The sequence below is a fragment of the Peromyscus californicus genome, unplaced genomic scaffold, assembly GCF_007827085.1.
Source record: "Peromyscus californicus insignis strain IS unplaced genomic scaffold, ASM782708v3 Scaffold_11__1_contigs__length_118956290, whole genome shotgun sequence".
In the NCBI taxonomy this organism is placed as follows: Eukaryota; Metazoa; Chordata; class Mammalia; order Rodentia; family Cricetidae; genus Peromyscus; species Peromyscus californicus.
This window is the reverse complement of record NW_026294402.1, coordinates 35783318-35809586: the sequence shown is the minus strand read 5'-3', so window position 1 is coordinate 35809586 and position 26269 is coordinate 35783318. Positions and strand designations below refer to the sequence as shown.

At 42.3% G+C, this 26269-nt stretch overlaps 1 long non-coding RNA gene across 1 annotated transcript in view; it reads right to left on the bottom strand.

The window, feature by feature from the left end:
• Positions 1-853: 853 nt before the first annotated feature.
• LOC128122093 (uncharacterized) overlaps positions 854-26269 on the bottom strand; it is a 340108-nt gene continuing 314692 nt past the window's right edge. Inside the window, exons 12-14 of the long non-coding RNA XR_008222330.1 lie at positions 20564-20611; positions 18916-19078; positions 854-18382 (exon numbers count right to left, since the gene is read on the bottom strand). This is a non-coding gene — a long non-coding RNA (uncharacterized LOC128122093). The remainder of the gene's footprint in view (positions 18383-18915; positions 19079-20563; positions 20612-26269) is intronic.

The following is a 26269-nucleotide window of genomic DNA, read 5'->3' as shown; positions in this document are numbered from 1 at the left end:
CCGACTTGGTGGAGCAAGCCTGAAATCCCAGCTCACTGGAAGTATGGCCAGGAGGATTGTTTGAGGCCAGCCTGAGCTACCTAGAGAGCTGGCATTACAAATGAACCTCTATGAGAATTTCCTCTACTTTAAGTGACTAATCAGCCCCATGAGGACATCTGACCTGTTTCTGGAGACTCAAGAATTTTCCAATAAATGTTTGCAGATAGGAGATACAAAGACAACCCACACCATTTCCTTAGATTTCTCAGGACAACAACATACTGTCAATCAGCTCTAAAGCAGGGAACTAAGAAGTATCTGCAGTCCATTTAGTTAGCGTACAGCTTCTTCCACATTCTGGAGTTTGAAAGCAATGTTCATCATTAATCAGTCTTCTTAGTCATCACTCTGTTAATTCAACACAATGAATAATTTGGAAGCCTTTCTGAGCCTCTTATGTTTCTGGGCATTCTTATTACAATTACACATTTTTTGTCTCAATGCTTTTTTTTTTTCTTCCTTGCTGGATATAGATCACACGTACTTGTTTTTCTAGTTCCCAAACGCAGGCTCCAGAGCAGATCCTTTACTAATTAGGCTACTCGAAGGTCCTCATTGTATCCTAAGTTCTTGGGAAACAAGAACATTGAACAGCTGTCACCCACTTGTCCTGCCCTGGTGATCTCCTGGGGAACCTCTTCCAGAGGAGCCCAGAGTGCTTTGACCAGCTGCTGTAGGATGGGAAATATCCTACAGCATATCCCTGCCTCACAGAGGGGCAGGGTGAAATCCACTCAAGGACTGTGAATGTGTCTAGATGTCTAGATCCCTCTGCTTTTTTTTTTTTTTTTTTTTACTTTGTCACCACCCCGCACAGCCTGCAGAAGAATGACTATCCCCGTGCCTTGATTGTAAAGGCCACCATGTGTGGCTTTCTTGCTCTTTTACAGGCAGTAGCAAAGAGCAACCCAGTGGCCCTCACATCAGCAGATTACACTCTAGGAAAACAGCCGAGACGAGGGCAGGAGAGGATGAAAATACGCCTCTTTCTCATGCCTCCCATTCTCCCAGGAGGAGAGACATCTTTGGGAATTACTCCATGTTGACCCTTCCACCACTATAGGGGTTTTCCTCATGATCTCCTGGAGGCCTTAGGATTCTATTTGTGTCTGTATTTTGTCAGTGCCTCAAGTTCAGTCTATATATCCCAACACAATCTCTGGGCTTCTTCCTCTGAGTCTTCCTGCAGTTACTTCAGACATAACATGTCCAACTTGGCATTGCTAGTTGAACTTAAATCTACTTTGCTTCCCCTGTGCCCTTTTCTAGAGAGATGAAAGGATAATGTTTTCCTGACCGCATTCTCCTGTCCTTCTAGCACCTTTTCTCAACACCCAGCAACCCTCCCTTTTCTTACTGCTTCTTCTACTGACTGTGAGCTCTTTAAAGCAGAGTTTATTGTTTATCTCTATGGCCCTCAATAGTGGAGCTAGGAAGCAGCCAGCAGTAAATGTCTATACAAATATGTTCACATAAAAGTTGAATATTATCTTAATGCTTGACATGTTAAGAATAGCTTGTTGGTGCTTGCAGAATAGAGAAGGGTGGAAGGGCCTGGACATGGGACTAGACCTCATTTAGGGAGGAGCAGAGATTATGAAAAAGTTTAGTTCAGGACCTAGAACACAAAATCTGAAGGTTACGATATCAATAGGCCTTGTCTCGAGTAAGTAGTGAATACTGGTGAGGTCTGGTTTGATGGTGCAGAAGACATAGCCTAGGGGAAAACAGCTTAAGATCCAAGTCCCCAGACAGCTTCAGAAATCCATGTTGAGAAACAAAAGGAGCTGGATAGAGCCTCTGAGAGGTTCTGAAAAGGATCAACAAAGGGTATGGCTTACAGCCTAAGTCATGAGGTACGTGCATAATTCTCATGTGTCCCTACACAGGCACAAAGGGGCCACTTCCCCCAGTGTAGATTCTGGGGAAGATTGGGCGTAGAATGGCCCAAATCCACAGGCTAGCTAGGCTGTCCATAGGGAAACTTGTGACTGGCACCTAGAATATGGCACTGGATCTGCTTAATTCCCTCCCACACTAGTCTGGGAATCCCAGAAGCAGGAAGGCACTGTGACACTGGGTGGGAGTTAAGAGGAGACCCCACATTAGACAGTTCTAATTTGCTCCACAAGCTTGGCTTTCCCTTATTTAAAGCATTGGTCAAAATCAGTCAGATAGTAGAACTGGCCTGGAAGCTAGGTGACTGCTGTTTGGAAATTCTATTCCACTGTTGCAACTCTTCTGCAAATCTGAAACTATTCCTCAACAAAAGGCGTCCTGGAAGGACCTACTAAAACTAGTCACTACGTAGGACCTAACTCCTCACTGGATTTGCTATGCTGAATTTTAAATAAGCCTTGCATTGAAAATAAATTAAATGAAGTAGGCTGTATTTTTATTGGTTATTAGTACAGAGGACATCAAGCTGGCTGGGTCTGGCGGAGAGGAAAGAGAGTTGATTACTGACTAGGTGACTAGTGGCCATTCCCAGGTAGTTGTCTTGGGGCAGAGTCAGGAGATGCTTACTCTAACTCTTATAATCCCACCCTAGTGCCAGGCTGTGATGAGTGATCAGGCATGAGCTCTGCAAAGAAAGGGGGTGGGGGCTGGAGTGAGGGCTGGGGTGGGGGTGGACACTGTTGGGCTGTGGAGTTGACGTCAACCCTCTCCTTGCTTCTTCTTCTCCTTTCAAACTTGTCAGCCCCTGCCTGTCCTTACATGACCCAGAGAGCCTGTTTCTTGGGGCTGCCAGTTGACAACTAAGGTTGCCAACAGAAGCCAGTTGCTCTCTTCTGACGTGGGAACTTACAACCTGTCATCTTTTGTTGTCTGTGGAGCAGAGAACACAGCCAAGCCAGCAGGGAGAGTCTGTCATTGAAGTCTAGATCCCATTGAAATGACGTAATGTATTCACACACATCAAGGAAGAGTAATGAATCCTTCCTTACCACTGCTACCCTTGCTGGGCTCCCAAATAGCCAGGGAAAATCACAAGGGCAGTGGCAGGGAGAGGAAGGACCTAAGGCACTGTTTGTTTTTCCCTAGGTCAAAAAATCCAAACAACGAGATCGAGAACAGTGGCCACAAAGTGAGCCATTCATCCATCGCACATTTCCCAGCATCCTTACCATCACTCCCTGACTTAGGGGAGAGCCAAGCCCCTAGACATACTGGAAGTAAGATTCGAGAAAGCAATTGATTGAGAAGGTTACAAACAACTTGAGATAGAGAGCGAGTGCAGAGAATGCAATAATTAGAGGAGGGAAGGATGAAAAAGAAGATCCAGCAAAAATCAAGTACAAATTACAAGTCCCCCTGGAGAGTTGTTGCATCGACATTAGACTGAATGGTCAACAAATAACCAGTGAACTCAGCAAGAAAGTTTGAATTATCCTAAACTGGGGCAGGCTGCACAGACACCTGGAATTTCAGTGTCCATTTGTTTAGGCAGCTCCTGGGTGACTTTCTTCTTCTCACCTTCTGTCTGTGAGCTTCCCTTTGACTGGGCAATGACAAAAAACTCTAGGTGACATCAGTTGGAGACTCTTGGAGACCTGCCAGGACCATATGATATGTTATCGTTCAAGAAAGGCCTGGAAAGTATGCTGACTTGAGGGTAAAGCCTTACTCACAGAGAGCAGGCATGCAAGTGTCAAACTATTGAGGAGGGACCAGTGAAAAGAGGGTTCCCTGAAGGGTGCAGACAGGCTAGAGCAACATAGCTGAGGTCTCCACGAAATCTGCAGAGAAACTGTGGGGCGGCCAGACATAATCTCCTTCAGGAAGAATAAGCCAGGATTACACCTGTACACTTGTAGACATTGTACACTGTGGGGCCCCAAGTACTACCTCTCATAGCAAAGGAGAACTTACCCTGGTTGTCTATCATACAGGAGTATCTGAGGCTCAATTGCAATGATATACCAAAACTTATGATCATAATTGTCAGCCAAGTAAGATACCTCTGACTTTCACCAAAAACAATTTCATCTATCCTTGGCCTCTGAGACTGATCTTACCAGTTGTGAGAGTAAGTGCATGTTTTATTTTTGCTGTTATAGGCGAGGACTGTACTTCCCCTTTTAATTTGCTCAGGTTACAGTCATTTGGGTAGTGAGACTGGTGGCCATGGCGTCCTTACGGCGAAATCCCTATTGATATTTCTCCATCGATCTCTCTTCCCACATCCATCACAATTGCTTTAAAGTACCTACAAATTGACCAAAACTCTCTGCTCGACAGTTCTCCTTACCCATAATTCATTTCTTTCAGCATCGGTGTCTGGAAGCAGCCAGTGAAGGATTATCACTATATCTGTCTACCTTTGTCTGCACACATATATGCACACACTACCTGCCTCCATGGAATACCAAACCTTCTGGAAATAATGCACAATTAATTCTCTTGGCTGCACTTCAAAAAAGCACAAAAGGGATATTTCCCCTGTTTTATGGATGAAAGGCAGAAGCCTGTTCGCTCACCAAATGAATACTACAAGGATTTACACTGATTTCTCTGGCAGCCCAGGGCTCTCACATGTTATAGTGCAGTCTTTCTTACTCCCCTATGAAAGAATTAACCGCATCTCCTTCTGCTTTCTACAGTCGACTGTGGGAAGCTACCATCTCAGTTTGGGCTAAAGGACAGTATACAATGGGGCTCTGGGAATTGAGGGAGACAGACAGAGAAGAGTCTTAATCTACCGCAGGTCTCAGACCTCCCCTTCCTCAAGTTGGCTTATTTGACTAGTAAACCGGCACTGTGCTGATCAGTTTCCTGCATTTGAGCTGTGACTCCCCAGCCACCATCGAAGGAACCTAGTGCTTGGCAATTCTATCATCTACCTTGCAGGCATGGTGCTAGGCCAGAAGAATAGATTTGAAGAGCTCAGGGAAAGAGATTGTGCCTGCAACCTGCTTTCAGCCCAAGAGTCAGAGGTAGATGATTAGATGTCATTAGAAGAGACTCTCTAAGCCCCGGGACATAATTAACAGAATGGTGGCCACCTGCTGTCAGGTGCCAGCATTGGGGGTAATTAGTAAACCCAGTACCTAAGGATCACAAGGTCTAAGAAAGAAAAGAAGCAGAAAAAAAAAAGAGCATTCAAAAAGGCAGAATGAAATCCCAGAAAAAGAATTTGAGAGTTTAGAATAGCGATCTTGGGGGTGGGGTGGGGTGCAGGGGGTAAATGGGGGAATCAATTGGTCCCTTTAGGAGCTACTGATGTCACACCAGCCAACCCGGTGAAGTATCACTGGACCTGTGTGCCTAGGGACACTGGCTGACCTACTCATTGCCAAAGCCACTGTCCCTGTGCAGCAGGGTCTGTCCTTCAGCATCTTACAAATAAACGAAAGGAGAGCAATCGATATACAACATGACGAAAGCCTGGGAGAGTCAGACCCACTTGGCAGGTCACGGGCAGAGAGAGGCGGGAGAGGCAGAAAGGGCCCGGAGATGTCAGCCTCAGATTTCCCAAGCAACACAAAAGCTGTTGGCTTTCAATGCACACTGCTTGCCTCTGTTCACAGGAGAAAAGGGGACAAGGTGGTCAGTGTTAAAGGAAAGAGGGGGACAAATGGCTGACGACAGTCTTGGAGCTGAATTTAAAAACATCAAATTAGAGGCATGTGGACTGAAATGAGGCTCTGCAGCCTGGGAATGCACCCCCCACCCCAAACAAATGCTGCAATTACCATGGCTGGTGCTTTGGCTCCAGGGTAGCACATTGAACACTGATGGGGGCCAGGGAGCCCACTCATTTCCCAAATCGCCCCTTTTATAACATCTCTCCGGGAAAGTTAAGCCTGTCAGCTCACTGCTTTGATGGCCACTAACATGACACTGCTCCCGGGGGACAAAAGCTTAGTGTATGTTTCAACGCTGTTCACCTAGCATGTTCCATAGCAAGAGTCGCTAATAGACATCTTCACTCTGTCTTTCACCTTTAACATTTTAAAGACTCAGGTCAGCTTCCTAATATTACTAACCTACTAACTGACAATAGGATCAATGAATGAATGAATTCATCAATATATACGGATGTTCCTAAGAGTTGTGTCAAATGGTAGCCCTGCACCCGTACATACCAGCCCAGATTTTCTTTGAAATTCAGAACCACCTCTGTTCCAAGCTCTTACTCACAGGGCATTGGAGTTGGAACTGTAACTACTAGGCTAGATTCTTGACTTCCTTCCTAGCCTAGGGTTTACATCGACTCTGCCCTTGTCTTGTTTCTGGATCTCTGCGTTTCTTTTAACATCCAGCTTCTAAGAGCCCCGAGTCTGCCTTCCTCAGGCCCTGCTCTTACTCAGTGTCTCCCGGTTTGTCTTATCTCCTCAGTCAAGGCTTGCAACTGCTCTTTGTAAGCATTCATTGTTCAGGGCCTTGGTGTGACCTGAATCCATTAGAAAGGCAGCAGGAGATCAGGGAAAGAGGAAAGAAAAAGAGAAAACAGCAAAGCAGAAACTGCTCTCTGAACAGGGTCTTTCCCAACAGAAAGCGTGATTTCTTCTAGAGTTAATGATGAAGTTTGTTGGGTGATTTTTAATGGGTTCTATCCTTAGCTTCTTGTTTCAAAAGACTTCAAAGCCAATATAAGTGAGGTTACTCTGAAACAGTGCTAGCAAAGAATGGGATATATTACATTATATTATATATATGAAGGAGGTAGAGATTCCCACCAATTATTCTAATATTTGCTCCTTTCAGTAACTGAGACACTTGGCCCTGAGGAGACCTGGGTTATAGTTCTGGTTTCATTACTAACAAAATTCCCAGCCTTATCTATCACAAATATTTTTCATACTAAAATCAAAGAAAAAATATACCTGATAATCCATCAGAGATAAAGGGAAGAAGCCTGTAGGTACTAGTAAAAGATTAAAAAGCGAGGAGTCATGGGGAAAAATACAAAATGAAACAACAGCAACAGAAACAGGCCCAGGAGAAGTAGAGTCACTCCAGTGTGTGTAAGAACAAAGATGTCACTGCTACCTTCCAGTAGTCCCAATGTGACCAGACACCTTATGCTCCTGCTGCCGTGCACCCCCTGCCAACATGGACTGCCCCCCAAATTGTAAGCCTAAATAAACTCTTCCTCTCTCAAAAAAGTGGGGAGTTGGAGAGATGGCTCAGCAGTTACAAGCACTTACACGACATGGTTCCTAGCACCAACATGATGGCTCACAACCATCTGTAACCCTAGTTCCAGAGCATCTGATGGCCTCTTCTGACCTCCGGATGCATCTGCACACAAGTGTCCAGACAAGAAGTACTTTTAAAAACATTTTTAAAAAGAAGTAAAAGACAGCAAAGGCATTGAAAGAATGATACTTTGATAAAAAACGGAAGGGAGAAATTACATATTACCAATAAAAATCACAAATCCTTCTTATGAATGGAGGGGCATGCCACACGGAAGGACTGGAAGACTCCAGTGATCTCCCTGGGGGGCTTTGTAGATGGAGCATAGGCTGATTAAAAACCCCAATAGGATTATTTTGTGTGTGGAATTCAGATTCTAAAATTAATTCATAGATGCAAGGAACCACAGAGAGCCACATTTATCTCAAAATAAGGAAAAATGTTGGGACATGGTAGTATTTGGTGTAAGGACCCAGTCATCATCAAGATACTGCGGGAGGTGCAGAAGACAGTGGGGAACTGCAGAGTCCAGAAAGAGACTTACAGATGCAGATGCATGACAGCTTTTGATGGCAGGTCTAAGGCAACTCAGCGGAGGGAAAGGAAGTCTTGTTAACAAATGTACTGTTTTGTAAGGAAAAACGTATGCCAAAGAAAAAAACAATATAGAAAGAAATCAGACCTTTGCCTCATGCTATTTAAAAATTAAATTTGAGAGACATCACGTAAACCACAGCAGAAATACAGCTTATGTGCAGAGAAGGATAATAGAAGACACTGAGACAGAGAAGTGAAGAATGGGGTCCTTGGGCCAGCAAGTTGCCTTAGCAACAATTAAAAGTACCTGTCACACAAACCTGACAACCTGAATACAGTTCCCAGATCCCATGGTGGAAGGAAAGAACTGATTTGATTCATAAAAGTTGCCCTCTGATTTTTACTTGTGTACCAGGGCACATATGCCCACATTCACTCACACACACACATATCATACATGCAGATTGACATATATCAATATTAACTTTTAAGAGAAAGAATGTGTCCATGAATTAAAAACAGTAAACTAATTAAAAAGAATTATTGTGCTCACTCAACAAGAGGGAAGTTATGCTTGGTACTGGAAACCTAGCCAACTACCCAGGGCGAGTGAAGTCATGGGTCTTGAAGAAGAAACTACAATGGCCATTTTACTGAAGCAGTATAATCCCCAGCTTCATTCTAAATATTCATCCTCGTACCCACAGGTAAGTGCACTTCTCAGTCCTCAGCAAGGAGACCTGTTTTTGCAACAGCTACAGACCATTACAGAAAACCACAGTGGATCAAAACGCAGAGTTGGGGAGCAGAGTCCCAACTGATACATCTACAAGCCCAGCACCTAAGACTCAGGAAGCATTTCAGGAGAGGAGGCTGAACAATTGCAAGATCCAGAGGGACAAGAAGATGCTGTGAGAGTGTGTCTCCTAGAAATGTCAGAGATGCTACACCCATGAGGTCTCACCAACATGGCTGCCTAAACAAAGTCTATAAAAAGACAAAAATCGTCGACCCGAGAACATGGAAGCAGCAGAGGTCATGAAGCCTCAACTGTAGACGAAGAACTATAGGCCACTAAGGAGAGCGAGAGTGAAGAAATAGTCTTCCCCAAAGAAGATCACAGCAACTGGTCAGCCCTGAAAACATATACACACAGCAGGGTGTGATCGACATACATATTTATAGGTGTGAATAGTTATACACACATGTTGTATACTTAACAACAATTAAGAAAAAATTGATGTAACTATAATCTCAAAAAATAGAAAAATTATTATTTTGTGGGGGCATTGAGGGACAGTTTCTCTGTGTAGCCCTGGCTGTCCTGGAACTCACTCCATAGACCAGGCTGTTCTTGAATTTGACTGATGCTGCCTGCTGCACCCCCCACAACGCCACCGATTGCTAGGATCAAAGGCACTGCCTACCAGAAAAGTTACTTTTTAAAAAGAACTATTGTGACACCCTTTCCCCTCCAAGCCTGAGATACAAGAACCAAGAAAAGACACACAAAGGCAATAGAATGAACACAAACATGGACTTCACAACAGAGTAAGCGGGGAAATGTCTTCACGGAAATCAAAATTTAAAATCCAGGAAACAATGGAAAATACTACTCCTATAATATAAATAGAAACTATAGATTAGGTAATTAGACATGAAAATAAAACATGAATCCAAACAGATCATTCAAATGCCACAACACAAATTAAGGCAAGCAGAAGAGTACAATTTTAAGAGAAATGTGGGTTTTAAGCAGAGTTAACGATGTAGGAAACACCACCACAGAAAAACAAACTAATAAATTTTAAAAATTAACACATTGAAAACAAGATCAAAACAACTGATTCACTATAATTCAGTTCAATTAGTGAAGATGGGAGGATGCAAAAACAGAAACAAAAAGTGAGTGCCAATTGCAATGAAGAAATACCAAATACTCCGATGAAAATGATCTGTTTAATTTTATGTGGCTTTGATATATCCAGTGAAAAGAAATTATTGTGGGGATCTATGATTTATCAGTACTGATCCTGAAATTAAAATTATCTAAAGGAATCACTTTTCTTTGAAAAGACATCAATAAAAAAAGGACTAAGTCTCACAAATTTTATGGGTGAATAGTATCAAAACTTTGAGAGACATGTAATTCCAATATTATTTAAACTGTTTCAAAGAACAGTAAGAACAATAAATCTTTTAAATGTGCTTATGAACCTCAATATTTACTACCAAGTTATTCTTAAGATAACTGTGTTGAAAAATGATGAAATTTCCTAATTCCTAAGCAAAATATTTGCAAGTAGATGCTGGCATGAATAATGAAATATGACCAGGTGGATTTAGTAAATGAACGAAACAAGTTCCCTTATAGGAAGTTCTCTGATATATTTAATTATATTCATAGCTTTAAGGAGAAGAGAAGAGAATCTGTGGGCATGCTTGTTGATACTTCAACAGCAAGAATAATCAGAACTGAAAAACAGCTCCCTGGTCTGCCATGTTTCCAATGGACAAGGGTTTGGAAGGAGATTTCTTCTACTGCACATCCATAAATGGCTGAAATATAAGGATGGAATTGGGTAAAGAAGGCCCACCGACACATCCCAGAAGATAATAGAAGCCCACAGCTAAAGGAATCCAATTCCTGTCATACAAAAAAACAAAAAAAAAAACAAAAAACCATAAAACCTAATCCTTGCTTCCCTAGGAGCAAGGATCATGGTTGGGAAGTAGGGTCTGCGCTGGCTAGTTTTATGTCAATTTGACACAAAATAAAGTCATCTGAGAGGAGGGAACCTCAATTAAGAAAATGCCTTCATAAGATCAGACAAGCCTGTAGGGCATTTTCTTAATTAATTAGTGGTTAGTGGGGGAGGGCCCAGCCCATTGTGGGTAGTGGCACCCCTGGGCTGGTGGTCTTGGGTTCTATAAGAAAGCAGACTGAGCAAGCCATTAGTGAACAAGCCAGTAAGCAGAACTCTGCACCAGCACCTGCCTCCAGGCTCCTACCCTGTTTGAGTTCCTCTCCTGACTTCCTTTGATGATGAACTGTGATGTGGAAGAGCAGTCAGTGCTCTTAACCACCGAGCCAACTCTCCAGCCCCCAAAAGATGATTTTTGAGAATGATACATGAATTAACAATATTTAGCAAAATTCTGAAGCAAAGAGCAAGGGAAGTAAGTGGACATTTGATTTCTAAGTCTTAACAATGAAAAGAGTGTGGCTGTATGCATGAAGAGGTCATCAAATTCCTAGAAAAAAAAAATAGAACATTCAGGAAGAGAATGAAAGAGCTATATCAACAGCACTGCCTCAAACCAGAGGGGAAAGATGAGTTATTAAATAAAATTCATTAGATCAAGCAGATCTTCTCCCCAGGCCTCAAACCGGGATAAATTCCAAATGGATCAAAGCTTAAACATAAAACATAAACCCACAAAAACACAGAAAGAAAATATGGAAAGATTCCATTACAAGCTTGGATGGGAAGAAACGTTTCTAAATATAACTCCGAATTTAAAAAATTTTTAAATTGTTACGCTTGAGTACACAAAACTCACAGGAGGACTTGAGCGTGAGGACATACTATTCAACAAAGAAAAATGTTATAAAAGTTAAATTAAATTTAAATCCTTGCAATGAGTATCCAGAAAAGGAGCTTATTTCCCTAAAGAAAACAAAGAATATTTTTAAAAATTCAAAAAAAAATTGAAACTGTGGAAGGAAAGCTTTAAACTACGCTGATACAGTTGATGAAGGAGGGAAGGACATATTTTCAGTGGTGTCCCTGACAAGGTGTACATGCTCCTGTAAACAAACTGTCACTAACATCGCAGCAAACAACCCATGGGGACTTGGGGTGCACTGAACGTGGAAGGGAGGGCAGCTGGGAAGAGGAATGATCAACTGATCAACAACACTGGTAACAGATCAGGAGCAGGACTGGGAGTGAAGACAATCAAATTACATGCATGAAAATGCCATAATGAAACCCATTATTATATACAATTAATACATGCCAATAAAAGCATTAAAACAGTGTACTGATACCTCCAGAATCTCAGAGTACATTGTAATCTGATGGTGACTCTTTTTCCTGAATAGTCACTTTTATACATTGCTAGTGGAAATATTAATTGTTGCAGTCCCTGAGGAAGGCAATCTGGTAATATGTATTAAAATTACAAAGGCGTACAGCCTTTGCCCCTGCTCTTCTATTTCTACAAATGCATTCTGGAGTGATATTAAAACACACGCAAAATGATGTATATGAGTCTCTATCTCTGCATTGTTAGCAACAGCAAAGGACTGGAAGCAACCCAGCTCTTCCACAGACAGGAAGCTGCATTTTCTTTTCACTTACTTTTATAGCCTCACAGTGGAAAATAAAACATGAACCCTGTTTCTCAGCCCCGCACAGAGCATTCACACCATACATATACTCTAGTCCTTCTGCCAAACCGTCGTTTGGACCCGCCAAGGCTGGAACCCTTTCCACTGGGAGATGGCTTTAGGTAGTTTGGGGACATCAGCACAACCACCGGGGTGCACAGAAAAGGAAGCATTGTAAAGCACGGCATCCCTGTTAGTCACTAAAGCAGAGCTTGTCTCAGTTGGGTACCACCTATAGAAAGGATGAGGGTACTGTGAACTTTCCCTAGATAAGGAGGCATCCTGAATAGCTGCTGTTTTCATCTCACTCATGTTTTAATTGGGGCAAGATATTGCTGCTGATTTGCCCTTGTCTATTTTAACAAACTATCCCCTCTGCTAAAGCTATATAATCAGGACGATAATTTTGCTGAGGTACCAACGTTTACAGGCACTCTGCGAGATCATAAACAGTGATAATGCCCTTCCACTGGCAGCTAGCTACCCTCAGATAAAATAGTTAGAAGATAGCGTGTTTTGAATGAGGGTTATAAAAACTGAAAATACACACCAATGGGAAAGGCTAACACTGGATGGTCTCCATTTCTGTATTTACCTCAGCTTCCTCTGAAAGTACACCATCAATTTTAGGGCATTTGTTGTTGTTGAGAGTCTTTTGCGCTTGAGTTTTTGTTGAACACAAACTCTTCAAAGGCCATTCATAGAAAAAGAGGACTCTTACTGGACAGTAGGCCGCAGGAACTCTGAGGGACGGTACTGGTTTCAAATCCACTTTGTGTGAGAAGGCTCATGTTAAGTGGGTCAGTCTGTGTTAGTCGTACCACTTGAAGTTCTGAAGATACACTTTGGTGAATCCTGTGTTTGGAGACCTTTGGGGACACACTATATTTATACTCTGTTAAACTAGGTCAACTCCTTTTGTTGGGACAATCCCAATGGGAGTTCTACATTTCACCTAAAGATAGCAAGAAGAACATGGGTACTTTACTGGCTTTTCTCACTCAACTCATTCCAATAAAATCCAATCGAGTTCTGTCCTCTGTCCAAAGGAGTAACCTCGGCCTTATTCATGTAAAAATATTTGTTTAGTGCCTAGTGTAAGTTCTTCATTGTGCTGGGTGTCGTGGACACATGAGTCCCTGCTGCCAGGAGGAGACAGAGGAAGAGAAGCACTCGCATGCATGCTGTGAGCAAACACAATGGCCACGGGTGTAGGGCTTTGAGATGGTGTCACTTGAGCCAGAAGAAAGCTTCCTACAGGCAAGCAGAATCTGAGACTTACAATGGAGTGAACTCAGGGCATCTGCTGGAGCACTTTTATTTTTCAGTGGTAGCAGTATTCTTTCCAGAAAAGTTAAGACATGGCTCAGACATAGTTTTCATGATTAAAACAAATGCACAACCCATAGGTAGTATAGCTGTTTTGTTTTTTACTCTTTGGGGACCCACCACCAGGTCCTAAATGGAGACTTAGTCTTACTTACGAATGCCCAGCCTTAGCTTAGCTTCTAACTTAAATTATCCTGTTTCTCTTTAACTACATTTTGCCTCTGGGCTTTTTAACCTTTCTTCATTCTATATATCTCTCTTTCCTCCTTACTACATGACCAGCTGTGTGGCTGTGTGGCTGTGTGGCTGTGTGGCTGTGTGGCTGTGTGGCTGGCCCCTGGCATTCTCTTCTCCTCCTTTTTTCACTCCTCCCTCTTCTCTTAAGCCTGGATATCTCCTCCTATTCTGCTTGGCAGCCCTGCCTATCCCTCTCTCCCTCCAGCCATTGGACATTCAGCTCTTTATTAGACCAGTCAGGTGTTTTAGACAGGCATAGTTATACAGCTTTACAGAGTTAAACAAATGCAACAAAAAAGAATGCAACACATCTTTGCATCATTAAACGAATATTTCACAGTATAAATGAATGCAACACACCTTAAACTAAACAGGTAGTTGGTTAGTTTTATAGTACTAGGTGTGAAGTCCCTCCTGCCGAGGCACCTTAAGTTTAATAGACAGCCGGTGGTTAATCCCAAGATGGAGGTGCCGCTGCTGTACCATTGTACATATCTTACTGTGCCAGTTTTCATTGTAGTTCTTAGTTTTACAGGCAGGAAGAACCATTGATTGCTTTTTTATCTTGGCAGCTTGTATAGCACCTTTGACTGTATCCACTGGTCTTCAGGGAGGAGGCTTCCAGGTCAATTCCAAATCAACACCAAGTCCTGTCTGAAGGGTGTGGAATCTTCAGGAATAGGACCTTACTTTCAAGTTCTGGAGACAAGGGCACTGGAAATAGCCTGTATTATTTTGGAAGTCCCTTGGATTTCTCTGATCAAAATCTCCAAGGGATGTTTCCCATGCTTGGCACTGGGATTTTGTTAGCTACTCCATGGCTCTTGGAGGGAGTATCATCACCCCAAGTAGCACAATGTAGTTTAAACTCTATGTATATGTATCTGCATATACTAATGTATATTATATATGTATTATTAAGTAAACATAAAATGTTTCCTATGGCTTTTGCAAGCCCCTGGCTGTTAAGATATTAGACCCTGGAGGAGAACCTAAATGAGTATAATTTCCAACTGCATTATAAGTACTTTTTTTGTTGTTTTTTTTTGAGACAGGGTTTCTCTGTGCAGTTTTGGTGCCTGTCCTAGATCTCGCTCTGTAGACCAGGCTGGCCTTGAACTCACAGAGATCTGCCTGCCTCTGCCTCCCGAGTGCTGGGATTAAAGGTGTGCGCCACCACCGCCCAGCAAGTACTTAGTCTTATACTCACAGATAAGTGAAGCTCTCACCCGTCAACGGAGAAGCTTCTTTTTGCAACAGGTGGAATTGCAGAAATCCACAACTGGTCCAAATGCAGATAACAACTGACTGTGTAGTGCTCAACCCCAATGGGTGCATCCACAACACCACTGTAAGGCCAGGCTCAGGCATCATTGTGGAAGAGAGGGGCAGAAAGACTGCAAGAACTAGAGGACCAGGATGTCTGCTGCAAGGTAGTGGCTTCTCCATGTGACAGGGAAGTTACACTCACGAACTCTCAACAGTATGGCCACCTAACATGACATGCACAATGACAACAATGGCATGCGAACATGATATCTCATGAGGACCCACCCCAGATGAAGAGTTAGAGGCATTTAATGGCTGCCAAAAGAGAGAGGAAGGAGAATCAGTCTTCTACAGAAACAAGCCCTCTGATAGTTATATCATCCCAAGTAGTCACTCCTAAGCACATGGATGTATGGGTAACATTAAATGGACTCAGTAGGTTGTGCATGCACGTGTGTGTGTGTGTGTGTGTGTGTGTGTGTGTGTGTGTGTGTGGCTGCGCGCGCGCATGCACGTAAAGGAATAATAATTAAAGAAGTCATGAATTTGAAAAGGCGTGGGGGACAGAAGAGTTGGGAGAAGAAGAAGAGGAGGAAATTATGTAAATACAATACTCATGTATGAAAATCACTAAAAGGTTTCTTTGAAGTACAGGAAACTGGGTGCAATGGAATGTACTCTAACCAATCCCCTCAGCAAGCTGAGACTGAAGGATCACTTGAGCTCAGGATGTTGAGGTCAGCCTGGTTAACATAGTGAAACCTCAATTCCTCAAATAAAGCAAAAGCAAATATATCAACAAAACAGGTTGTGATTTTTGTTACTAAGTGGTTTTGATGTAACTTAAATGGTTTTAAAATGGATTTTCAATATTTATATAAAATGATGTTAATGATGAGAATAGCATCAGAACTACAGCGATGGATCAACGTTTAAATGTAATGTGTTGTATATGAGAGAAGTTAGAATCTGCTATGTTGGGGAATCTAGTGTTGTTCACTCAGTAAATATATTAAATTGCAAATTTGTATTCTAATTAGGATACTAACAATTTAGTATGAGTTAAAAGAAGATGAAATCTCTGAAAATCAGAGTATGTGAAGAATGCCAATTAAGTGAGTCATTTTCCTTTGAAAAGAGAAGGCTGAGAACCAGGATAGGCACCTTCAAATAATTAGGGTGAATCACTGTGTTAGTCAGCTTTTCATCACTATGACAAAAACCTTGAGCAAAACAACTTAAAAGACAGAAGAATTATTTGGACTCATGGCTGAGAGTATTCAATCATTAGGCTCCCTTGCTGCTGGTTCTACACTGAGGCAATACCTTGTGGCCAATGACACTCAGCAAGAGGAAAACTGCTCACCTTGTAGCATGGAGGAAGAACAGTAGAGCAGGGAACAAAATAGGCCCTTCCAGGCACACTCCCAGGACTTACTTCCTCTAACTCAGTCTCACATCTTACAGTTTGCTCCACCTTTTACTAATCCATTGAGCCATGAACCCACCAGTAGATTAATTGTATATAGAGTGGAAACTCTAATGACATGATCACCTGTAACCATTGCTGCACTGTAAACATTGCTGACCAAGTTCCAGGAGGATATTCTCAATCAAAATTCCATCAGTCAGTACTATTTGTAATTATTCTACAGACTAGAGGCAGAGAAATCCTTGGTAAAAGGAAAGAAATTTTTATCTTATTAACGGAATAACTTGCTGATTATTCTATCTGTAGGAGAACTGTTTAGGGTGTTTTGTGAACAACCCACACAACTTTTGACAAGCATTTGATTGGAGCACCCCTCAAACTTCAAGATGCTTTGAATTACCTGGGATCTTGTAAAAATGCTGTTGGTTGTTGTTGGCATTTTTTTTTTACTCTTTTGCTTTTTGGGAGCCTGCCACTCAACTCCCAAATAAATCACAGAGAGTCTTGTTCTTCCTTATGAATGCCCAGCCTTTGCTTGGCTTGTTTCTTGCCAGCTTTTTTAAACTTAAATTATCCCCTCTATCTTTTGCCTATGGGCTTTTTACCATTCTCTATTTCTGTATGTCTTTTCTTTCCTTCTTATTCTGTGTCTGGCTGTGTAGCTGGGCATCTGGCTCCTGGAGTCCTTTCCTTCTCCTTTTGTATCCTGATCTCTATCTTCCCAAATTTCTCCTCCTATTTATTCTCTCTGCCTGCCAGTCCCACCTATCCTTTCTCCTGCCCTGATAGTGGCCATTCAGTTCTTTATTAGACAAATCAGGTGTTTTAGACACGCACAGTAACACAGCTTCACAGAGTTAAACAAATGCAACATAAAAGAATGCAATATATCTTTGCATCATTAAACAAATGTTTCATAGCATAAGCAAACATAAGACATCTTAAAATAATATTCTACAACAGTTGGTTGCTAATTGTGCTTGAGTATTATGATGGTTAATACTGATTATCAACTTGATAAGATCTAGAATCATCCAGGAGACAACCCTACAGACATATCTGTGAGGGACTATCTAAGTTGGTTGCTGTGCATGACTATGAAGGATTTTCTCCATTAGATGAATCGAGATGGGGAGATTCACCATATATGTGGGCAGCACCATTCCCTAGGCTGGGACTGTGAACTGTATAAATGCAGAAAGTAGGCTCTGCTCTAGCATCTACCACTTTCTGCTTCTTGGTTGACTGCAATGTGACCGTCCGTCTCAAGCTCCTGCTGCTATGACTTCCCTGCTATGAAGACTGTAATCTTGAACTGTGTAAACCTTTTCTCCCTTAATTTGCTTTTGTCAGGGTATTTCCCCCCGCCCCACAGCAATAGGATAAGTACCCAATGCAAGTATCAAGGACAGAAAGTGTTTTATTTCATTGTACGGAAATTTAGGTTAACAGAAAATTTTAATTCCCTTCCATCTTGAAAAGTCCATTACTCTAGTTTTCAGCTAAGTCCCAGTGAAAGGCATTTGCAAGATGCTCTGGGATAATTGAAATCACAGCACCTGGGAAACTGTGGTAAATTTGGGAACCAGGAGAATACTTAGCACATTTGGAGAGCATTAACTTGATTAAAGAAATGTTTCTGGACAAGGAAAAGCTGTAACAATAGCCTTAGAAGCAGATGGAATTTCTATTGTAAACATCAAGTTGAAAACTTCAGGCAGCCTCCTGTGGAAATGTGCACAGTTGGCAACAGACCAGGCTTGCCATTGTCTGAACTAATATCCCCTTAGGATAATGGTTTGACCATACAAATGTTTATTTCTCTATGTAAATATAAGCAGTGCCTAATTGGACAGCCCAGGGTTAGTGTGACAGCTCCAGGGAATCACAGGGACATACTCTTCCTATCTTCCAGGTTTAGCATCCTCAGAGCTTCCACCCCCAAGTTTATCTCTGATTCAAGGCTCTTATGGGAGCTCCCACGCATTCCAGGGCTGGGAAGAAAGGAAAAGATGAAGCAATTCCTCATTAGTTTTGAACAGACCATTCACAAGACAACTGTTGCTTACATACTATTGGTCCGAGCTTGATCACAAACACTGACTGTAGCTGGAAAAAGAACCTGGGAAAGGAGGTTTTCTTAGCTAAACAGATTGCCAGTGCTTGTTTTTCTAATCAAGAATCAGTGGATTAATGAACTCTGGGAATCATCTAATAGTCCCTACCATTAATGATTAGTTGAACTGAATTCAGAATTAGAAAGAACTATGTACACAAGACTGGTTTTTGAAAGACTAATGTGAAAGGAATACAAAGAATAAAATCTAATGCTGGGAGCTTCTGTAATCAAGATGACTAGTTTCTCAACATTAAAGAACTGTGAGGATGTTGGACTAGGCAAGCATAACAACAGATTAAATGAAAATAGAGGAGGTTACAGAATAGCCAGGATTATGATTAGGACAAACAGGGAAGGAGAGAATCCTAGCATATTTATGAGATGTGCCAGTTTGTCCTAAAGACTCACCGTGTTTCCGATACATGGCTGTGTTTGTTGCAATGGCAGGTTTTCCAGGAGATTTGGAAGTAGCCAAGCATTTCATGGGTAAGACTGTAGGGCAGTGGTTCTCAACCTGTGGGTCATGACCCCTCTAGGGGTCAAAAGACCCTTTCACAGGGGTTGCCCAAGGCTGTCAGAAAACACAGAGATTTACATTATGATTCATAACAGTAGCAAAATTAAAATTATGAAGTAGCAAAGAAAATAATTTTATGGTTGGTGTGGGGGGGGGGGTCACCACAACATGAGGAACTGTATTAAAGGGTCACAGCATTAGGATGGTTGAGAACCACTGCTGTAGGGCTTTGGGAGCCTCATTGACTTGCTCTATACCGACACTTGGACAACTATTAGTCACCTCACACCTTGTGTTTGCGAAACGGACCCCACATACCCCATCCTAGTTTATTTGCTGAGGTCCCAGAGACCATTGGTCCATTTTAATATTAATCTGGACAAGACACTAAAGCACAAGCAAACGCTCTGCGGGAGGAAATGGGTTAGTATATATCCTGAAGCTAGATATAAATTATTTGTTATTGTCTAGCCTTTGAAAATATTCCCCTCTGGATTTTGAATTACTTTCTGTAGCCAGCCCACTGTTGGAACGCCTTCCAGTTCAATTTAGCTATGTGCTTGGAGGGCGATATAACCCAGACACCAGCGTGTCCCTTCTTAGCCAGCTTCCACAGCACACTTCTCAGAGATGAACTCCATTCCCCAATACTGACCCTATGTGCATTTATTAATCAAACTGCAGACAAACTTGCTCACATTTTCTCTGGGCTAAGCATCCAATTTTTCCTTGACAACATACTCTCAGTGCCAGGGGTCAAACTTTTCTTAACCCATTCAAAGTCTACCCTCAGTGGTTAATGAGACATCCCCAGAGTGCAGCTTTGACCTCAGCCTGGGCTGCATTTTCTTTAATTGGATTGGAGTTTTCCCTTTCCTCTTTCCTTCCTTTAGGCTCCAATCAGAGACAGAAGCCATTGAGCTCTTGGGATATATTAATTACACATATTTTGACTGACCACGTCTTGGTTTTCCACTATGTTCCTGACATCTCTGTATTGTTCTCTACCACAGAACAGCTCATGGGCCCACTCTCTGGGACTTCCCTATCTGCAAGCAGCAGGGAGAGGGCCACCTATCCCAATGTGTGGGGAAATTCCTGTGCTATCACATGAGGAGGAAAAGGTTCCCGTTCCATATTCATAGTGCTGCCTCGAGTACAGGACATCCCTCAGGCACCTGAGTAAATGCTAGAGAATTCTCTATGGAGGGTGCTGGCCTTTGGAGGAAGGACCACAATCTGCTGCTAAACAAGATAGCTTGGAAAGTTTTAAAGGAAGTATGATCATGAACACATAATACATGTATGAGTTTTCTTCATGGTGTTGTACAGACAGAGCTTTGTGACTAGCAAGGTGTCACCAACATACTCACTCATTTGTCATAAGCATGGTGAATGCTGTGTTCATCATAGAGAACAGGATGCTGAGAGATCTTGGGGGCTTGTTTGATACGCCACAGCTGACTGCACAAAGCTAAGCGTCTCCTCGGCTGTATTTTCTTTTCCTTCTAGTAAAATCATCAGCTCCTGCTTACTTACCCAATAAGTGGTGCAACATAAAATCCAGGGCTAGCCAAGGTACTGGATCTATGGAATGAAACTGCATGTCAGAACCCATTTTCCCCCTTCCCTCCACCCTACAAACAGCACTCCTTCCTCCCATCACACTGGAACATTACGCTAAGATTTTACCAGACTCTATCCCCAAACATAAAGGCATTTGCTCATGCTTACTGTTCATGACGTTCCTTTCCCTGAATTGTTCCTCCTGGCTTTGTCTATCTGTTCTCAAGTCTATTTTGCTTCATTCATGCTACAAAGATGGCATCCCTTCCTTCCATTGTTCATCATTAACATGGGATCTACCCTTAAAAATTTTTTTTTGTTGTTGTTGTTTTGTTTTTCGAGACAGGGTTTCTCTGTGTAGCTTTGCGCCTTTCCTGGAACTTGCTTTGGAGACCAGGCTGGCCTCAAACTCACAGAGATCTGCCTGCCTCTGCCTCCCGAGTGCTGGGATTAAAGGTATGTGCCACCACCAGCCGGCCCCCTTAAACTCTTAAATTGGGGAAATAATGAATGGAAAGGGCAGGCAGAACCAGAGACACTGTGTCTTCAGTGTCCACTCTTGATGTCAACAGTGAGAACGGTACTGATGATGACAGCTATCTCTTCTGTTTTTGTACTTAGCACGATCTATGTCACATGGTAATAAATCAAAGAATGTTTGGACTAACCTGTGCTTTGTCTGAAGAGGTATTAGATAGATATAAAGTCTTTAACAGACGATGGTGAAGTAGATACAAATAACTGTAGAAAGCCATTGTAAAGCAGTGTAGTTGAATCAGAAAATTGGACATCTGCTTTAGTAGTTTTCAAAGTATATGTCACCTACCAGTAGCACCACCAAAAAGCTGGAGACGCTGTGTGACTTACTGTAGAGGAAGGTTAAGATATCTACAGACCCCAGAGAGGGGACTGACTACAGACCAGTGAAACAGTTCCCCTCTGATCTAGCTTTGAGATACAGTGAGTTTATTAGTATTAGTTAAGGAGCATGAATGAACCAGACCTTGCAACACTAAAATGGCCCGATGTAACTAACAGTTCACAAAGGCTGCATCCCCCTCCCCATGAGCTCCTGCATGACTTGCAGGCAGCTGGACCTGTCAGAGAAGCTGTTCTCCACAGCTATTGATGATTTTTTTTTATATAAAACCTTGGCAGGTGGAGGTTGGGGGCTGGGGAGGGGGAGGTGAGGGTATGGGTGTAATCCTCCTGAGACTTCTCAGTTGTTGGATCCTGTAAGTTGCTTCCTGAACGTACAAGATGGAATGTCCCAGTTTGAAGGAAATTGATACAGAATCAGCACACTCAAGATTTACTGAGCCAGAAACTGGGTTTTGTAAAGACAAAAATCCCTGCCTTCCCAAGCTTTCTAAGCAGTGTGATAATGTTTAGTATGGCTGAGCAAATCCAACAACCATCTAATATACTGAAGAGAGAACCAAGGCGCAGAGGTTAAAGTGACTTCTGAGAAGGTCCTATAGCTTGTCAAAAAAAAAAAAAAGACACAAGTTTGTAACTCTGAGATCTTGACTGTATGAACTTTTTCTTTTTTCCTGTGGTGTTTTAAAACTCCTTTAAAAGGTCATTCTTTACTCAGTGTGATTACATTAAACATTTTGCTGCAGTCAGAATGCATCCCGGAGGAACAGATAGTCTTAGCAGCATGATATGGAACTCTGTACAGGTGTTCATCAAGTGAGAGTGGGGATGTAGTCTGACAAATCCACTGTACATTGAAAATGTAATAAGTCAAAAGTGCATTTGGTTCCCTAACTTACTGACCACCATATCTTAGCAACACAGTACTGCTCTGGAATAATCCTTTTGTACACTGTGAAGATGTGTTGCTCTCATTGGTTTAATAAAGAGCTAACTAGCCAAAAGCTAGGCAGGAAGAGATTAAGTTGGAGAACCAGACTGAGAGAATGCTGGGAAGAAGGGCAGAGTCGACAGCCAGAAGCAGAGAAATCAGTACATGTAGAAGATGAGGTAACAAGCCATGAACTATGTGGCAACATATAAATTAATAAATATGAGCTAATTTAAGCTGTAAGAGCTAGTTAGTAACAAGCCTCAGCTATTGGCCAATCATTTATAATTAATAATAAGTCTCCATGTCGTTTATTGGGGAGCCAGTGGTCCCAATGAAAAACTCCACCTACACAGTACAGCACAGAGCACTAGTGCTTATCCTTGTGACTGCTGTGGCTGGCCAGCATCCCAAGAGATGCTGCTTAGCCCTGGAAAGAGTCTGAGTTTAAAATTTCAAATATGGTTTTCCACTAAATGTGTATCACTTTCACACCAGCCATCACAAACCTCAAAACTCAAGAGTCAAACCATTATATGTTGGGGAGCTTCTGTATTCTCACCCCCTCTTCCTCTCTGTGGCACTGTTGCAAGACAAAGCCTGATGAGATAAATGCAATCAGCCAACATCCTCAGGCAGCATCTCAAGGATCTGTGTCAATGTGAGAGCCAAGCACACATCATCAGAGCCAGTAATGGAACCATTCAAGGGCACCAGAACATGGGAAACAGTATATGAGGACCAGTGCTTGGGTATTGGTACATCAGTACCACTGTATTGGTACCAGTGCATCAGTACCACTGTATTGGTACCAGTGCATCAGTACCACTGTATTGGTACCAGTGCATGACCATTTCTAAATGTGGGGCTCCTCTGGTATGCATCTTTCCTTTGTGCTCTGTTGGGCTGGCATCTTTTCGGAGCTGCTCAACAGTCACAGCCTGGCTCTTCCTTTCCCCTATCCTTTCAGTGTGGTGCTGTGGTGTAGAATCAGTCTGTGTTTACCTTCACTCACTCCCCTGAACCTCTCAGGGGGGCTGCCCCCAATTAATCTCTTCTAGCTCTCACTGCAGCATGGCAGATGCTTCCAGAATGACTATAAGTGACATACTACCCTCCAGGAGCTTCGGTTTTCAGATGAACAACACAGGTCTCAAGAGTCCATTCCTGGTACAGAGCTGGAAGTGACAAATAGCTGCTATGCAGTTATTAGTAAGATTATAAATATGCCAAGGCTATTATGCATAAAGTGGGCAGAGACATCTGTTGCTAGAGGAACGTCCAAGTGATCACTCATTTTTCTAGCCTGGGTGGGACCATGTGACAAATTCAGACCAGAACACAGGGAGCAGAAGCAAAGTGTTTGCAACCTAGCATCAACAGAGAGGAATTGTCTTTTTAAGGTGGACACAGTATGTGTTTAAGATGAAGGAGTCTCGGCCAGGCATGGTGGCACATGCCTTTAATCCCAGTACTCGGGAAGCAGAGGCAGACAGATTTCTGTGAGTTCAAAGCCAGCCTGGTCTACTAGGGCTGTTACACAGAGAAACCCTTTCTTGAAAATCAAAAAAAGAAACAAACAACAAAAAACAGATGAAGGAGTGTCCATAGACCATGATTTGTGAGCTAGTGTGGAAGCCAGACCAAGCTAACCCATGCTGAAAATACCATATGACAGGACACTACATCAGATTTTCTTCAAATGACTGACTTTTGTCTGTTTTAAACCCGAGGATTTTATTTCTAGCTCGGGTTCTATTTTCCTTCTGCCTTTGAAATACAGCTTCATCTTGGTGTTGATACATGCAATTAAGAAGACCACCAAGGAGATGTTTTGGTGGCTAAAGCATGTGCCGTGCTAGCCTGAGAACTGGAGATCAGGTCCTCAGGATCCACACAGAAAGTTGTGTTGGGCATGGAGTTGAGAGAATTAATTTGTTATCACAGATAAACTTTCCTTACTAAAATATATGTTCCATAAATTCAATAGCTTCATTAAAGCCTGAGGTATTTTCAGCTTAACACTTTGTTTGTTTGTTTGTTTTAGTAGTCTTAGTTTTTTATTTATTTACTTATTTTGTGTGGGGGAGGAGAGGGGTACACATATGGAAGCCAGGGTTTGTTGCTGGGTAGACATCTTCCTTAATTGTCTTGCACAGCACATGTGTGAGTCACTGAGACATCTCCCTGGACCCATGGTGGTCTTCTCTAATTACACGTATCAGCACAAAGATGAAACTGTATTTCAAAGACAGAAGAAAAATAAAAACTGAGTTAGAAATGAAATCCTCAAGCTTAACACAGGCAAAAATCAATCATCTGGAGAAAAACTGGACTTGAAAATTTTCACCTAGAAAAATACAAACTACAGTTTTACTTCAGTGACCTCAGGCACAAGACCTGTGTAAGATCAAGGCAGGCAAAGTTCCAGCAGGGATGGGGGATGGGCTCATGCACTCCCAGGGAAAAGTGGTAGAAAGGACAAGGGAGGAGTTGGAGGGAATAGGGGTGGCTTTGATCAAAGCACATTATATACGTGTATAAAATGAAACAAACAAAACCCAACATCAAAAGGAAGTCCAGAGCACAGTGTCGTACTCAGAGTTCTAGCCCTCCATGAACTAGACAACTGACCTACATAGCAGGAGGTGGTTTGTCTGACGTTAGTCTGCACAGAGTTGTTGTGTTGGTCTATTGTCTTGTTTCATTATTGCAGTAAATTTGGAGAAGGGCATTTCTACTGAGATGTTCCTTGCTAACTTTCACACACACGCTGGGGTCGGCTTGACGTACAGCTGTAGTGAAAACTGGCTTGTGCTGACCTTTTCGATATTGGCATGCTGGTTAACTAGTGAGTCCTTTCTTCCAGCTCCTAGCACACAACCGACCTGCAGGAAGGGTTGGCCGGTGGCCAGTCAGCCAGAGCAGGAAGTAGTGAAAGGTCAAAACAGAAGCAGACATGAGCCCAGATTTCACAGCCCGAATAACACTGGAAATTTCATTGCTGTCAGGCAAATGGCAAGGCAGGATTGGTCCAAGTGCTGTCTTTCCAGGGATGGAGTTCTGCCAGAAGTACCTTGCAGAGAGCCAACACCTTAAATTTGCAAGTTCAGAAGGGAATGCCTCTGTCTCTTTGTATGGAAATAGAATCAAAATTTGTCAAACTTGGTACTTCTCAGTGACACTACTCTGCAATGTTACCTACAGGTCTTTCCTTTTAAACTTCTCCTGGGTGCTTTTAACTCAACACTGCAGTCAGGGACACCCAGTCTTCCCTCCTGTTGAGTCCTAAGTTAAGGAATGTACTGTAGCATTTTTTTTACATGGGAAAATGGACAAATGCTCAACTCAGGAGCCTTGAAAGCAGACAGCATTACGTAAGGAATTAACCAAGCAGAGGTGTGGGCACCAATTTTATACAATAAAATGACAGGAGGTCATGGTGAGTTGAAGTTCATTGTGTCTGTGTTACATATCTACACTTGATCTCGTTTCCTTGCTAGTGTCTAGCAGTGTTACATAGACGGTGTGGCATCTCTTCTGGATACACAATGGATGCTCCATTGTATTATATTTTAGAACACAATTGCTCTTAGCATCCCTCTCCTTCATCCTTTCCCTCCCTCACCTCCTTTTGATATTTCTTCCCTCTCACAGAAATGATCAGTCTGACCAGTTTTTTTATTGATACATTTCTGTCTTAATAAGATAATTTGGTCAAGCTACAGAAACTGGATAGTTTGGTTAAGTTATAAAATTGGATGATGATAGATTTTGCTATGATAGAAGCACAACATAATTTTTAAAAAGTAAGCAAAAGTGAAAGCTAATGTCTTGTTATTCTGTGTTTCCATCTGTGACACTTGGTG